Here is a 13,935-nt window from a genome sequence, read left to right as displayed (position 1 = left end):
CTATAAACAAAGCTAGTGGAGGTGATGGAATTCCAGTTGAGCTATTTCAAATCCTGAGAGATGATGCTGTGAAAGTGCTGCTCTCAATATGCCCACAAATTTGGAAAACTCAGCAGTGGTCACAGGACTGGAAAAGGTCAGTTTTCATTCCAATCCTAAAGAAGGAAATGCAAAGAAATGCTCAAACTACTGCACAATTGCACTCATCTCACATGCTAGTAAAGTAATGCTCAAAATTCTCCAAGCCAAGCTTCAGCAATACGTGAACTGTGAACTTCCTGATGTTCAAGCAGGTTTTAGAAAAGGCAGAGGAACCAGAGATCAAATTGCCAACATCCGCTGGATCATGGAAAAAGCAAGAGAGTTTCAGAAAAGCATGTATTTATGCTTTATTGACTATGCCAAATCCTTTGACTGTGTGGATCACAATAAACTGTGGAAAATTCTGAAAGAGATGGGAATACCAGACCACCTGACCTGCCTCTTGAGAAACCTATATGCAGGTCAGGAAGAAACAATGAGAACTGTTGATTCCAAGTTGATTAACTGAAGAATAAAATGATGTGTCAAAGCTTGACTCCTAGTTTATTAAATTCTATAAGAAAGCAATCAGGAATTTTTCACTTCTGTTAAGTTGTGCTATGTTGGGGGGGGGGTGTTTGTGGGTAGTTGAGTGGGTCTTCATAAGGTTGTGTGTACACATGCTACTCACAGAAATGAAGAAGAAAGACAAAGATCTAAAACACAAACAATGGGAAAAAACTACTCAAATGCAAGTTCCTATAATATCATAGATACCAAAGATTTGGCAATCTTATATCATAGAATTAAATTAAATTAGATTTTCAACATTATACAATCACCTTTTCATTTTGTTTAGCCTTTTTTTTAACATTACTCAAAGCTTCCTACTTTATTCCAATTTTGACATTTCTAGTGTTTTATTTGTGCTTCAATAATTTACTTCTCTCTTTAGATATATAATCTACCATATCCCATGGGGGATGCAAGGATTCTTCAGTCTCCACAAATCAATCAATGTAATACACCGCATTAACACATTGAAAAATAAAAGCCATATGATTATCTCAATAGATGCAGAGAAAGCCGTTGACAAAATTCAACATTCACTTATGATAAAAACCCTCCAGAAAGCAGGAATAGAAGGAACATACCTCAACATAATAAAAGCTATCTATACAAACCCACAGCAAACACTATCCTCAATTGAGAAAAACTGAAACCATTTCCACTAAAGTCAGGAACAAGACAAAGGTGCCCACTCTCACCACTACTATTCAACACAGTTTTGAAAGATTTGGCCACAGCAATCAGAGCAGAAAAAGAAATAAAAGGAATCCAGATTGGAAAAGAAGAAGTAAAACTCTCACTGTTTGCAGATGACATAAGCCTCTACATAGAAAACCCTAAACTCCTCCAGAAAATTACTAGAGCTAATCAATGAATATAGTAAAGTTGCAGGGTATAAAATTAACACAGAGAAATCCCTTGCATTCCTATACACTAACAATGAGAAAACAGAAAGAGAAATTAATGAAACAATTTCATTCACCATTGCAACAAAAAGAATTAAATACTTAGGAATATATCTACCTAAAGAAACAAAAGACCTATATATAGAACACTATAAAACACTGGTGAAAGAAATCAAAGAGGACACAAATAGATGGAGAAATATATCATGTTCATGGATTGGAAGAATCAATATAGTGAAAATGAGTATGCTACCGAAAGCAATCTACAGATTCAATGCAATCGTTATCAAGCTACCAGTGGTATTTTTCACAGAACTAGAACAAATAATTTCAAGATTTGTATGGAAATACAAAAAACCTCGAATAGCCAAAGCAATCTTGAGAAAGAAGAATGGAACTGGAGGAATCAACCTGCTTGACTTCAGGCTCTACTACAAAGCCACAGTCATCAAGACAGTATAGTACTGGCACAAAGACAGAAATATAGATCAATGGAACAAAATAGAAAGCCCATAGATAAATCCACACACCTATGGACACCTTATCTTTGACAAAGGAGGCAAGAATATACAATGGAGTAAAGACAATCTCTTTAACAAGTGGTGCTGGGAAAATTGGTCAAACACTTGTAAAAGCATGAAACTAGAACACTTTCTAACACTGTACACAAAAATAAACTCAAAATGGATTAAAGATCTAAATATAAGACCAGAAACTATAAAAGTCCTAGAGGAAAACATAGGCAAAACACTCTCTGACATAAATCACAGCAGGATCCTCTATGACTCACCTCCCAGAGTAATGGAAATAAAAGCAAAAATAAGCAAATGAGACCTAATTAAACTTAAAAGTTTCTGCACAACAAAGGAAACTATAAGGAAGGTGAAAAGACAGCCTTAAGAATGAGAGTAAATAATAGCAAATGAAGCAACTGACAAAGAATTAACCTCAAAAATATACAAGCAACACTTGCAGCTCAATTCTAGAAAAATAAATGACCCAATCAAAAAATGGCCTAAAGAACTAAACAGACATTTCTCCAAAGAAGACATACAGATGGCTAACAAACACACGAAAAGATGCTCAACATCACTATCAGAGAAATGCAAATCAAAACCACAATGAGGTACCATTTCACACCAGTCAGAATGGCTGCTATTTAAAAGTCTACAAGCAATAAATGCTGGAGAGGGTGTGGAGAAAAGGGAACCCTCCTACACGGTTGGTGGGAATGCAAACTACTACAGCCACTATGGAGAACAGTGTGGAGATTCCTAAAAAATCTGGAAATAGAACTGCCATATGACCCAGAAATCCCACTGCTGGGCATACACACCGAGGAAACCAGAACTGAAAGAGACTTGTTAATCCAATGTTCATCGCAGCACTGTTTATAATAGCCAGGACATGGAAGCAACCTAGATGTCCATCAGCAGACAAATGGATAAGAGAGCTGTGGTACATATACACAATGGAGTATTACTCAGCCATTAAAAATAATACATTTGAATCAGTTCTAATGAGATGGATGAAACTGAAGCCTATTATACAGAGTGAAGCAAGCCAGAAAGAAAAACACCAATACAGTATACTAATGCATATATATGGAATTTAGAAAGATGGTAATGATAACCCTGTATGCAAGATAGCAAGAGACACAGATGTATAGAACAGTCTTTTGGACTCTGTGAGAGAGGGCAAGGGTGGGATGTTCTGGGAGTATGGCACTGAAACATGTATATTATCACATGTGAAATGGATTGCCAGTCCCGGTTTGATGCATGAGACAGGGTGCTCAGGGCTAGTGCACTGGTATGACCCAGAGGGACAGTGTGGGGAGAGAGGCGGGAGGGGGTTCAGGATGGGGAACACATGTACATCCGTGATGGATTCATGTCAATGTATGGCAAAACCACTACAATATTGTAAAGTAATTAGCCTCCAATTAAAATAAATAAATTTATATTAAAAAATCATAGAAAAAAAAAGGTGATAAATATGTTTAAAAGTAAAGAGCATAACCACCTGAAGGATTAAATCAACCTATATTCATTCAAAGGAATAGAAGAAGGAAAACAAGAAATTAGCATGTCAATTAAAGAAAATAATGAAATAAGATGACAGAGTCAAGTTCTATAACTTCAAGTTATATAATAGAAATATGAAAGTCAATGTTATATAATTAGCTTGAAAACAAAAACATGGGCACAGAACACACTAAAACTCATTCAAAATAAAAACAAAATTAGGATATTAATATTAGGGAAAATGAAATAAAAACTGATAAGCACTAAAATAACTGATGAAGGTAATAAATGATAAAGATTTTTAAAAATGATAAAGAATTTCAGTAAATAAGACACCTTCGCATTAAAATATATAAACTTATTTCACACCAGCATTTGTAAACTGCAGATATATATAGGATGGATTTCCTAAAAATAGATGAAAATGTAAACAACATTAGTTTTGCTTACAATGTAAAGTAATTTTAGAGCATAGCTCTTAAGACCAGAAGACTACAGAATATGTTTAATCTAACCATGAAAGAATAAGTCATTGCATTCTTTTTTGAGGACAATTTGTTTAATTTCGCTTTGCAACTTCACTTCTTGAAATTCATCCTACAGCTATACACACCTATGGCAAACTGAATCATGAACCCTCAAATCTCAAATTCCCTATCCCTGAAACCTGTGACGTTAACCTGCTTGAAAAAGGGGACTCTACAGATGCAATATATCAAAGGATCTTGAAATGGGAGACTTTCCCAGATAGGTCCTAAATTAAACCAAAAGTGTAATTATAACAGGGAGGCAAAGGGAGATATGCCAGAAAATTTGGAAAATTCAGGAATGGCCAGAGGACTGTAAAGGGTCAGTTTTCATTTTAATCCCAAAGAAGGGCAATGTCAAGGAATATTCAAACTACTGCATATTTGCCCTCATTTTACATGCTCGCAAGGTAATGCTAAAATCATTCAAGATAGGCTTCAACAGTATGTGAAGCAAGAACTTTCAGATGTAAAAGCTGGATTTAGAAAAGGCAGAGGAATCAGACATCAAGCTGCCAACATCTGCTGGATCATAGAAAAAGCAAGAGAATTCCAGAAAAGCATCTACTTCATTGACTACCCTAAGGACTTTGACTGTGTGGATCACAACAAAATATGGAAAATTCTTAAAGAGATAGGAATGCCAGACTATTTACCTCCCTCCTGAGAAACCTGTATGAAGACCAAGAAACAATAGTTAGAACTGGACATAGAAGAATGGACTGGTTTAAAACAGAAAAAGGGGTACATCAAGGCTATATATTATCACCCTGCCTATTTAACTTACATGCAGTGTACACTATGTGAAATGCCAGGCTGGATGAAGCACAAGCTGGAATCAAGATTGGCAAGAGAACTATCAACAACCTCATATATGCAGATGATACTATTCCAATGGCAGAAATCAAAGAGGAACTTAAGAGCCTCTTGATGAAGGTGAAAGAGGAGAGTGAAAAAGCTGGCTTAAAATTCAACATTCAAAAAACTAATATCATGGCAACCAGTCCTATCATTTAATGGCAAAAAGATGGGGGAAAATTGGAAACAGTGGCAGATTTTATTTTCTTGGGCTGCAAAATCACTAAGGATGGCGGTTGCAATCATGAAATTAAAAGACACTTGCTCTTTGGAAGAAAAGCTATGACAAACCTAGATAGTATGTTAAAAAGTGGAGACATCACTTTGCTGCCAAAGTCGGTATGGTGAAAGCTAGGGTTTTTCCAGTAGTCATATACAGATGTGACAGTTGGACCATAAAGAAGGCTGAGTGCAGAAGAACTGAGGTTTTTGAACTGTGATGCTGAAGAAGACTCTTGAGAGTCCCCTGGACAGCAAGGAGATCAAACCAGTCAATCCTAAAGGAAGTCAGTCCTGAATATTCATTGGATTGACTGACGCTGAAGCTGAAGCTCCAATACTTTGGCCACCTGATGTGAAGAGCCAATTCATTGAAAATGATCCTGATGCTGGGAAAGATGGAGCAAAGGAGCAGGTGTGGGCAACAGAGGATGAGACCATTGGATGGCATCACTGACTCAGTGGACATGTGTTTGAGCAAAGTCAGGGAGGTAGTGAAGGGCAGAGAAACCTGTCATGCTGTAGTCCATGGGGTCACAAAGAGTTGGAGATGACTTAGCAACTGAACAACAACAAAGGGAGATATAGCTGAAGAAGAGATGGTGAGTATGGAAGCAGAGACTGGAGTGACGAGACCAAACATGGAAGGAGGCGAGCAGCCACCAGAGCTGGAAAAGGCAAAGAACTAATTCTTTCTCAGTACCTCTGGCTCTGTTGACAGTTTCACCCCACAACACTTGGTTCTACCTTCTTGCCTCCAGAATCATAAGAGAATAAATTCCTGTTCTTTTATACTGCTAAATGTGTGGTAATTTGTTATGGCAGCAATAGTAACTGCATAGTAATACATCATCCCAAATCTTAAGTATATGCAAGCAAAATTCCTTTTGCTATTGAAATATTTTTCTTTTTTTTAAATTTCCAAAACAATGTATCAATTAAGAGAAAAGAAATGGGAAACAAACAAAAATGCAGAAAATCAGTGAAATAAAAACCTGACTTCTTTAGGAGAACAGAATTCATAAGATTCTAGCCAGACTCATCAGAAAAAAAGTTATATGACATTATACAAACTACCAATATTAGAAATGAGAGGGGTAATATTACTATAAAATAGACTGATATTAAATGTATAATAAAAGAATAGTATGAAAAAATATGTCACAGTAAATTTAAAAATATCATCAAAGCTTGTGCAAAAAGAAATAGATTCCTTGAATAGCACTGCATCTATTAAAGTAATTGAAATCCTGCTGCTGCTGCTGCTAAGTCACTTCAGTCGTATCTGACTCTGTGTGACCCCATAGACTGCAGCCCACCAGGCTCCCCCATCCCTGGGATTCTCCAGGCAAGAACACTGGAGTGGGTTGCCATTTCCTTCTCCAAATTGAAATCCTAGTAAACAACAAAAACCTTCCCTAAAAGGAAACGCCAGGCACAGATCACAGATGGTTCCACTGGAGAGATTTTTCCCAAACACTTAAGGAAAGTATAATACCAATTCTATACAAACTCTTCCAAAAAACTAAAAAAGACCTTTCTGAGTATTATACTTGATGCCCCAGGTATTTAGACATCTCTTCCCTCTGGCTGATGAAAATGTAATCTCTTCCAGGCCATATGTGAGCTTTGGGAATTGTCTGCCCTGCTGGATTTTGATGATACTTTCCTGAACCGGCAGAGTTTCCCACCACAGATGTGCTGATGAGCATTTAGCCAGAAATTTGAAAGATACCCCTGACATTCTCCAAAGTCTCTCACTTTGCAGTTCCCTGTTCCCCCAACCAGCCACCTGGCCTCACTGACTGAACTTCAGTCTCTGTCTCTGTTACTCCTCAGGACCCCTGGACTTCTGTTTGAGTTCTTCCTCTCTGCACTGTGACCTGAAATTACCTCCAGCCAGTTTGTGAGGGCAATCACAGGCCTAATCTAGCTTGCACCCCTTCTCTCACAGATCACTGCCATATTGAGTGCATTACTCAACGTCTGAAAAAGTGTTGTTAATTTATTTTTCTACTTTCCTAGTTGTCTATAACAGGAATTCAATTCTCATAGCAGTTAATCCATCATGTTTAACAGCAGAAATCTTAAGTTTTAAGAAAATTTAAAAACCATGATAAAAGGTACATGACATTTTAATTTAGGTGAGTGTGGCTTTTAGAGCATAACTTTGTCAGAGGACCTAGTCTCAGCACACCAGAGAGTATCATTGGTAAGATGGAAAGACCACAGTAAGGCTACACTTAATGTACAAAGCTCTGTTGATGATTATCTGAATGTCTTTGCTAGGTTACAGACTATCTGAGCTTATTACTAAAATCTATCATTAGGAACTTACTATAAAGCAGGACAAATTAATATTGTACCAGAACGATACCTATCTGTGTTATATTAATGTTTCCTATTCAAAAATACTTTTAATTTTAAAACTATATATTGAACAAGAGTTTGATTAAAAGAATAAACATAACAAGTATTTTCAGATCTGATTTTATGGTTGGAGACATAACACAGTTGATTTTAACCTGGATTACAATTGTTTACAATGTAAAGGAGAAAAAATGTTTTTTAAGAGTGATGTTCTAACATGATTTTTTTAAAGCATTTTGTATCTATTACACTGACTAAATGAGTTGTACTGTTTCAGTATTCAAATCTATAAGTTATATTCTATGTATCATCCTAAGAATATTCTCTGTGCTAAATATCTTTTACCTATGACCCTAAATTAGAAACAGTAGTTATAAATATAACAGTCTCAAAGAACACGATGAGACTTCATTTCTACAAGAATGTATCTTGGGACCACTTGCTATTAGAAACACAATTTTTATATGACATTTAGAGGTACTTAGCAACTTGACATTCTTTTCTATGTATACAACTATGCACCCAAGTACGTATGTACATAAGTATCTATGTATTTATCCAATTGATTATTGTATCTATATGCATCATCTTTTCCTGAAGTATTTAAAAACATATCTTGCATATACCATCCCATTTTACCTATAAACATTCAGTGTGCATTTCTAGCAGGTACTTTTTAAAATGTAAATCAGTATTATTTTCGCACCTAGCAAAATTTAACAATAATCCCTTCATAAATTTGGTAATATAAATATATATCCCTAATTTTTAATTAAGTGCTTTTTTCAGTTTTTTGTTTGTTTAAAACAATAAGGTCTCCTTATGGCATTTGTTGATGTTTCTTCAAAACTCAATCTCTAACAGCTTCATCTTTTAAAGATGTTTATTTTTCTTTGAAGAAACTGCTCTACGGACGTTCCCTTATTTTGGATTTCACTGCCTACATCCTCAGGGTGTTTAACAGGTTCTTCTAGCTACAAGTGAAGTGAAGTGAAGTTGCTCAGTTGTGTCTGATTCTTTGAGACCCCATGGACTATAGCCTAACAGGGATTCATGGGATTTTCCAGGCAAGAATACTGGAGTGGGTTGTCATTTCCTTCTCCAGGAGATCTTCCCAACTCAGGGATTGAACCCGGGTCTCCCGCATTGTAGGCAGACGCTTTACCATCTGAGCCACCAGGGAAGTCCATTTCCCCTAAACTGCTATGACTCCCAACTAAGACTTGATGAGATTGAGATTAATAATATTTGAACAATGTAACAAGCTTTTAAAAATTCCTTTCAAATCATGACTGTAAAAGACAATCAATATGTGCCACATGACAAAGCACTGAGTAAAAGAGACAATGCTTGGTTGATAGGTTCACTGGATCATCCAATGTAGTAGACATTGACAAAAATAATCACCATTGCAATAAGCACAATTTCATTTATCACAAATTCCTCGGTTTGTAGTACAGCTCCAACATTTAAGTGAAAAAAAAATATATATATATACATAAAGTTTGTGTGCTTCAGCTGGTACCCAACGTTAAATAAAATACTCAAGATCTCATTAGTATCTCTATACTCAAATAACACTCATTTTGTCTGTTAGCATGATACTTTGATCAGAATCATCAGTACAGTTAATGAATGTATAATTTTATAATGCATGTTATAATAAGAAGACTCAAGTGTTAGTTGGATGATCAGGCTAGAGTGAGGAGGTATTTGTGGGAATATAGGAATATTACTAGTTCATTATAAAGGAAATAAAGGAAAGGAGTAAAGAGAAAAGGAGGAAGAAAATGCAAAGACATAACCTAAACACTCACATTATGACAGCTCTGACAGGAACATCATTTGCAAATTTTATCTCCACACAATATGTATATTTGAGAGTAGTCACTCTTAGGCATTCCGAAGATAAAATCTTAACATATTAATCTTAGTCTTTTGGTATTCACTTATAGTTAGCCTTGCTGAAGTAGAAATATAATAAGAAAGAAAAGGAAATATTCTCCTTTGAATTTCCAAAATGGGTCCTCAAATCCTACATCAGAAAGGAAAATTGTGTAAGTTATTTTTGTTCTGTTTTGTTCTGCAAAAGCAAGATATGGTTGAGAGAATACCTTCCTTTAAAGAAGAGTAGTGCATAAACCTTTAGTAAAATACTGCAGAGATTATTGGAAAATCCAAGCTGACCCACCCTCTTCAGACACCAAATAAATTTTATGTAAGCAGGAGGAGAAGAAAACAGGTAAGATATGACAATACAAAAGCCAACAGGGGCCTAAGGCAAGGAACTACAACAGGGCAATCTTAGTGGATAAGATTGGAGAAAACTAACAGGGAAAATAATGGACAACAGAACTCTTACACCTATAAACAGTGTCCCTGTATTCAAATCAGGATTAAGGTATGGCCTGGAATCATATGGACCAACATCCGGAACCTAAAGCAATGTAAATAATGTAAATGTCCATCAACAGATGAATGGATAAAAAACTAATGTAATATACACAGACACACACACAATGGGATATTACTCAGACATAAAAAAGAATGTCATAATGCAATTTGTAGTAACATGGATGGATCTAGAGATTATCATACTAAGTGAAGTAAGTCAGATAGAGAAAGAAAAGTAGCATATGATATCATTTACATGTGGAACCTAAAATATAATACAAATTGCCTTCTTTACAAAACAGAAAACACACTTTTAGTTACCAAAGGGAAAAGGGGTGGGATGGGGTGATAAATTAGAAATTTTGGATTAACATATACTCACTACTATATATAAAACAGACTATCAACAAGGTCCTATTGTATAGCACAGGGAACTATAGTTAATATATAGTTAACATAGTTTTTCTTTGTGACAAATCACAAAGAAAAAAGAATATGAAAAAAATATATATATATATAATTGAATCACTTTGTTACACATCAGAAACTAACACATTATAAATCAACTATACTTCAATTAAAAAAAAAAAAATAGAGACAAGCCAGTGCTGGCAGAGTTGCTATCCCCATTCAAGTGACTACCTCCACAGAGCACTTACATTGACATTAACTATTCTCATTATTATCTGATGAGATTTTTTTTACACTATTTCCTGAGTATCACAGTGGCTGATGCTGCAAGTGAAATCTGCTCAGGGAGGAGGCTTTGCTGAAATTAAGTGAATTGCTCCAAGTGGAAATTCCCTTTCAGTGGTCCTGCTGCTGCTGCTGCTGCTGCTGCTGCTGCTACTGCTAAGTCGCTTCAGTCGTGTCCGACTCTGTGTGACCCCATAGATGGCAGCCCACCAGGCTCCCCCATCCCTGGGATTCTCCAGGCAAGAACACTGGAGCGGGTTGCCATTTCCTTCTCCAATGCATGAAAGTGAAAAGTGAAAGTGAAGTCGCTCAGTCTTGTCCGACTGTTAGCAACCCCGTGGTCTGCAGCCTACCAGGCTCCTCCGTCCATGGGATATTCCAGGCAAGAGTGCCTGAGTGGGGTGCCATTGCCTTCTCCGTTCAGTGCTCCTACAGCCTCAGAAACATGTTCCATGAGTCTCTAAGATGTTGTGGGCGTATGGTGAGGAAAGTTCCCCAGAAGTCCCTGGATTAGTTATGGTTAGGGAATATTGTCAGAGAACATGATGGCACCGCACTCCAGTACTCTTGCCTAGAAAATCCCATGGATGGAGGAGCCTGGTAGGCTGCAGTGGAGTTGCAAAGAGTCAGACACGACTGAGTGACTTCACTTCCACTTTTCACTTTCATGCACTGGAGAAGGAAATGGCAACCCACTCCAGTGTTCTTGCCTGGAGAATCCCAGGGATGGGGGAGCCTGGTGGGCTGCAGTCTATGGGGTCGCACAGAGTTGGACACGACTGAAGCGACTTAGCAGCAGTAGCAGCAGCAGGGAATATTGGAAAGTGGTGAAACTCACCCCAGTTACAACTGCAAATCAGTTGCAAATCAGCCCAGCCTGTCACGCCCCACTGGCCTCTACAGCTCCCCATTCAACTCTTCTATTCCACTGGCTACAAACCAATGCAGAATTCTCTTCACCTTTAGGTACAGACAGGTACTGCTTCTGATAAAAAGGCAACCTGAGAAACACTAGTATCACCTCTGATGCTGAGAACCCCACCCATAGTCACTTGACTATCCCATGCCTTTACAGTTTGACCATCACAGGGACAGTACAAAATAATGTAATTAATGATAGTTCTGAGACTATTAACTGGTGATTGATAGAAATAATGACATACAATCACAGGTCCAAAATCAAAGAGGTTAGAGTTATCATTCTGTCACTGTTATTATTTCTAATTGTTATTGCATATGAGTAGACTGGTTGATAATATTATTTCAGACTATAAATTAAGGTGCAGGCTTTTTAAATAATTCAATTTTTCACTCTCTGTGAGAGCACACCTGGTGAACTGGAGAGATAAAGCATCACCATCGAGATGATTTTCATCCCAGGAGATTGCTGTGTAGCACAGAACATTAATTATAGCTACTAAGGAGGGAAAGACAAGTGTCCATCAAACTCTCAGGCTGGGGATAATTACCAGGGTTGGCAGGTAAGGTCTCATGGGGAAAGGTTACTGGTTCCTAGAATATACCTTTTTTTCCCCCCCTTCTGAACATAAAATGAAGCCAGAGAAAACCTAATATCTGGTCCTGCAATTATACCCGGAATTTCTGTAACAACTTCAAGGCCTACATATGTAACTTTGTTAATACAATTGTGTTAAGTATTTAGGAATACAGAATATGGAGCTTGACAAACCAAAGCTTGAAGTGGCTCTGTCAATTACTGACTTAAAGCAATGGAGTAGCCTTCTGTCTGCCTACTGAACAAACACCTCTCTTTCCTTGGTAGTCGTCATTCAGTTATTGTCATGTCCGATTCCTTGCAACTCCATGGACTGCAACACACCAGGCACCAGGCACTAGAGGCAGAGCCTGAGATAAACATTAAACTGTGTTGACTGGAGAGATGCTCATTAGGGATGTAAGCATGAGGACAAGACAGGAAATGAGACAAGTAAAAGATCAAAAGATAAAAAGCTATTTAATATTTTGCCAATAGTGATGGCCATGTTTCAGGAAGCTACGGAGGAACCATAAGGTGGTTGTTCAGCAAGTGCTTTGATTGCATTTCAATTCCTTGACAAAGGGAAATCTCCAAGCAGTTCAATGAAGAGAGAAGGAGGGGGGTTTGACTGCCTGATCTCTCCTAATCTCCTCATCTCTCCTTAGCTTCCCTCATTTCTAACTGACTGAAGTTTATCTAATGAAGGGTTACAACCTCCATGTTTTTGCATTTTGTCTGGGGCTCCTCAGCAGCTGCTCTGGAAGCCAGACCCCATGTTTGCTGATAACCTGGAAGTGAAGAAATGACAAGAAAGGAGCAGAATGCTGACCAAGAGAAAGAAAAGAAATCCGGTAAAATACATAGGATTTTGTCTAATACTCTGACGTGGTGCCACGACTCAGTAAATGATTCATGGATAAATTAGGGTTGAGTAAAGTCATCCCTAATCATTCTCTTTACATTTTCTAGTGATTGATCTGGGAGTGGGCATGTCTTTTGCACTGAACTCTTAAGATGTCATGGAAGACATTTTCCTTTCAGTTTCTAAAGAGATAAGAGGAAGGAGGCCCAAGAGGGAAATGATATATGTAGGACTGTGGCTGATCTGTGTTGTTATATGGGCGAGGCCAACACAAGGTTGTAAAGCATTCTTTCTCCATTTAAACAATAAATTCAAAAATAAATAAAAGAGATAAGAGCTAGAGAATCCACATTTTTCTGTCCTTGTCTTGAATGCCCTTGTTTAACCAAGTCTAGAACACATAAAGAGGCAGAGAGTCATCATTATTATGAACATGAAATCTGGGCATTCAGTTCAGATTCTGCCTTTCTCAGGTACTATGACTTGGGAAAGTTGCTAGACTTTCTATCTGCACATCATTTTCCTCATGTGAAATAACAGTAACAAAAATAGCCATCTCATATTATCATGAGGACTCAAGAGTTAAAATATGAAACTATCTTAGAATGCAGTAGGTGAGCAACAAGATTTATCTATTGTATTAGACAGATATGCTCTCAGTAATTCTAATGTTTACAAGTGTCACTTGTCTCCCTGATTACTGTGTCACTTATGTCAGTTACTCACTTCGGACAATCTCGGTTGCTCAGTGTACAGGGTACTAATAAGTGACATGTTCTCAAATACTTGGGAAGTACTAATATACCTCTAAAAGTAAGCACCTTAAAACCTAAGGAGAGGAGCAGCAGTATATAAAGCATTTTGAATCCCTCAGAATAAAGAGCCCTTATAAATACAAGTTTTTATCTTCACCTACTTCTTTTACTGAGTTATTAGTTGATTTGAAGCTTTTTGAAAAGTAATCTGATCCTCTCTGAACTCATATTTT

The sequence above is a fragment of the Ovis canadensis genome, chromosome 12 (assembly GCF_042477335.2).
Source record: "Ovis canadensis isolate MfBH-ARS-UI-01 breed Bighorn chromosome 12, ARS-UI_OviCan_v2, whole genome shotgun sequence".
Classification (NCBI taxonomy): domain Eukaryota; kingdom Metazoa; phylum Chordata; class Mammalia; order Artiodactyla; family Bovidae; genus Ovis; species Ovis canadensis.
Note: the sequence above shows the minus strand (reverse complement) of the source record.